A 4,428-nucleotide genomic window follows, 5' to 3' on the forward strand; every position below is an offset into this window, starting at 1 on the left:
ACTCATTTTTTTAACCAAGAAGAGAATAAATAATAATTTGGAGCTTTCTTTTAGGTTTTTAGAGAACAGCAACAAAAAAAGCTATTACATGTTGCTGTAACAACAGAAAAAATGTAGAGCGAAACTGACATATGCAACAAAACCAAATATTATTTTCCAGTTTGACATAGAAGGAACTGGAAAACAAAACAAAACAAACAAACAAAAAAGAACGAGTCATTCAATTTGTGAAGAAGTGAGTCTCAGTGTCCTGCAGCAACCATGAAATATTCCCTTTAAATACAGCTGCCTGGGAAAGAACACTGAATATGCCAGCATTTTGCTATTACAGGTAAAAAACATGCCATTCTCAAATGATGGTTGTGTTCAGCAGCTTCTCCTGAAGACTCTAGAGCAATATTCTGACTATTTCCTTAACAGGATGAAAAATCCTAGTGTTGCTTATAGTGTCAACACTTGTAACAAAATAACTGTGAAATGCAAATAATTATTTTTAGCTTTCATGCAGCTTGCTTGTAGGGAAATCACATTTTCAGTTTTCCTTAATACTTGCAGTAAAATTATGACAATTCACATATATCAGCAGTCTACAGATATATATTTAGTGCAACATTTAATTGGTCTCTTTTCTAGTCTTTTCATTTGTGCAAGTTTCTAACTATAGAAATATGCATCATTGTAGAGATTAATGTAACTTCAGGATACATTTTTTTTCCCTCTGTGGCTTATTAGTGTTTCAGTTCTCAGTGGCTTCATTGAGTTCATCTCTGTTAGTAGACTGCATTAGATTCTCAATCAAAGTTTCATTATATTAAATAAACTGCTACCTGGGTTGCTTAATATTCTGAAAAAAAAAACCCTGCTTTCTAAGAATCCTATATATAAACATAAATCATAGGTTCTGGAGCAAAAGTGGACAAGTATACATAGGAGAAAATATATATGAGTATTTTTGTACTCACACAACATACTCACCTGTCAAGAGCAATTACTGAAAATACGAATAGAAAAAAAAAGTCGTATATTTACTGTTTTTAGATGGGGCTTGATACTAGAACTGGAATAAACAAATGTACTTGAAAGGACATAATTTCATCTAAAATCAATTCTGTAGTATATTTCTCCATTTTACAGCAGTAAAAATTACCAGCAACTACCCAAAGTTACTGCTTCTATATTGTTTGACAAGTGGTTATATTAACACAACGTCCACGTATTTTAAATTTCTATGTGAACAAGACTCTTAATATTTCAGACTTGCAAAATCAAGAACCTTGATTTGCAGAAGTCCAAACCTGCAGTAGTGCAGCAGCAAGGACTACTAAAATGCAATGCAAATTCAACTGTAAACACTACACATTTCAAGTCAGAGGAAGCAGTTATACGAGAGGCTGAAACAAAATACAAGCACCTTCAAAATTATACCATGTTGCAGCAGACAACACAAATTCTTCTACCAAAAATCTGTCTTCCTTGCATGTCTAAGGTGAAAAGGTTCAAAACCTTGAATTTCACTTTATAATTTCTATTGCTGTGCTAAGGCAACTCTAGTAAGTTCTAATATTAAAAGTTACCATTCTCTTTTCAGTGTAGTTGTTGTACAACATGAACCAATTTGGAACACTGCTCTTTGAAATAAAATTTGCAAATGATGCCTACAGTGAAAAGAAATCAGCATTACATCCTTCACCTGTGCCACCAGTGATTTCCAGGATTGAATTTACAGGTAAAAAAGCTGCGTAGACTCCTGACTCTTCATCACTTCAAGTACAACTGAATTATGGCAAATGCTGGTTAATTACTGCTTATGCAGACAGACATATGTAAAAAAGTGTTTTCTCCGTAAGAGAGAGATATATGCATACGTCTCTTTGTATAGAATACATGTAACATGTATTTAAAAGAAAGCAAAAGATGTTGGAACATTATCTAATTATTACCTCTTTCACGTAGTGTCTCTTTTTTTCCAGACACCAAAACCTCAGAAAAGAAGCCACTGCATATGACTTAAACCTATATACTCATCTAAATATGAACTAAAATGCTGTGAAGCAATAAGGTAATAATATTTCATGAGCACTTAAATGCTATCTTTTTGACATATCATAAGTAAGTCCTTACATTCCATGTAATATTATGTGTTTGCAAAAAAGAAAGAAAAGAAAAAATGGGACTGTGAATTACAAAAATATGCACGATATATGACTCAACTTAAAGACCAAGCCAACTATGGCATCCTCCTCTTAAAATTACTATATTTAACAAAGGGTAGGGAGAGGAGTGATCCTGTGGGATCAGCTCAGAGCCAGTTTTAAGCAAAAAAGTTACGTCACTTATACATCCAAGTGATATAAAACGTCACACAGCTAGCCCAAGAGAGTAAAGCCCAGTTGAAATCCCTCTTAAGAAAGCATTTGCTAAATGATCAGACAAATAGGTTTGAATTGGACTAAAAGCCTTTGAAGGCTTAGAGCACCTCAAGGAAAACAGACAAATTCCCATTTGCACCACTGTCTGACACGGCGTTGCTAAGCACTCACAGCTGTCTTGAGACCCAGCTTTCACCTTAGGAGCTGCATTACCTTTAATGTACAGAATTTTGATTTAATAGGTGATTAGACTGTCAGCCTCACTTGAGAACTGGTTTCATAGATATGTCTCATAAAGAACATGAAATGATTCTCAGGGCACGTATTTACTGCTTGGTAACTATTCCTGGAAAACAGCATGTCATGATGTACAGCTGAACAACTAACTTACAGAAATACCAAAAGAAATGCATCTGATGTACAGAATGTTCATCATCTCAGTGAAATACGAATTTAAAAAAAAGAAATTCTTGAATATATGCTACAAGATGCTTTAATAGCCATGCTATTAAAATATGTATGCTATGAATTTTTCATTCCCATTAGCATCACTTGCTACTTCTGAACCTAATACATCCTCCAATATGACACTAGTTTGCACACCACTTCTCTTTAAGCTAATATACTGGCCTTCAAACAAATCAAAACCTGCTTTAGTGTAATAGTGTCTGGTCAGTAGCACCAACTTCTAAATAGTTTATAATTTATCATTTAAATTGAAGGCGGGGACCATGCCATAACAACATGGCATAAAAGCCCAACTCTCAAACCCAGGCCAATCACCAGAAAAATAGGATACCTAAGTATCCTATAATCCTAAAGTATCCTAAGGAGGGATAAAGTGAAGAAAGGCGACACAGGAGCATATCTTCTCTGATCTCCTGATGGGAGTTTTACCAAGGTTATCTACTTTATGAGGTCTTGACTGCGTCTGGGATAAGAGTTAATTTTGTTCACAGTAGCTAGTAATGTGCTGTGTTATGGATTTAGGAAGAAAATAATGCTGATAACACACTGATACTTTAGTTGTTGCTGAGCAGTGTTGCACAGAGCAAAGAACATTTCACCTCTTCACACTGCTCTGCCAGCAAGGAGCTGGAGGCGCATAAGGAGCTGGGAGGGGACGGAACCGGGGCACCTGACCCAAACAGGCAAAAGAAGTTTCCTGTAGCCTATCACATCATGCTCAATTGTAAAACTTGTTCAAAGAAGGAGTAACTAGGACACATGGTGTGGCAATGTTTGCCTTCCCAACTAACACCTATGTGCAATGAGCTCTGCTGTTCTGGAAGTGGCTGAACACTTTGTCTGCTGACAGGACATAGTGCATGAATTTCTTGTTTTGTCCTGCCTTCACACAAAGCTTTTGCTTTACCTACAAAACTGTCCTTATTTCAACCCACAAGTTCTTGCACTTTTTTTGCCCTTTCCATTCTCTTAACCTAGTGCTGCTAGGGATGAGTGAGTGGGCAGCTGGATAGTGCTGAGCTGGTTGCCAGGTTAAACCATTACACCGTCAAATAAAACACTGCTTTCTCTCCACCTTCTGATTTTTGGGAAGGCTGGCCTGAGATAATATAACACTCCTGTAAGTCATAGATAATTAGCTCTTCAGTCTACAGGTATACAGCCAACAGAACTGCCAGACTAGCTAAGAGTAATGACTGAATCATCTGACTGATAATTTGGTCTCTTAAAACACAAGAGACACTAGCTGCAAAATGGAGAGAACATTAGCTCAGCTTTTAATGAAAATTTAAGTGTTTTCTATTCTTGGACATAAAACAACACTCTATGATTGTCAATTCTGAGTATGAGGCAGTGGCAGCAGTAACTCAATTGTCAAAAGAAAGAAAGACAGTTGAGCAAAACTGATCTTACAGTACAAGAAAACAAAGAATGGATTGCTTATTCTCTTTAAAATTTATTCTTTCAGTTTGCCTTTAGAAATCTGAGCTTCCGTAAAACTTCTGTAAAATGCTGAGACAAGAGCTAATGCTACACTGAGAGTAAAATTTTCAAAACAAGTCTCATTTTAGTGTGTTCTTTGGCAAAGTTA

This window comes from Meleagris gallopavo, chromosome Z (assembly GCF_000146605.3).
Source record: "Meleagris gallopavo isolate NT-WF06-2002-E0010 breed Aviagen turkey brand Nicholas breeding stock chromosome Z, Turkey_5.1, whole genome shotgun sequence".
Taxonomy (NCBI): domain Eukaryota; kingdom Metazoa; phylum Chordata; class Aves; order Galliformes; family Phasianidae; genus Meleagris; species Meleagris gallopavo.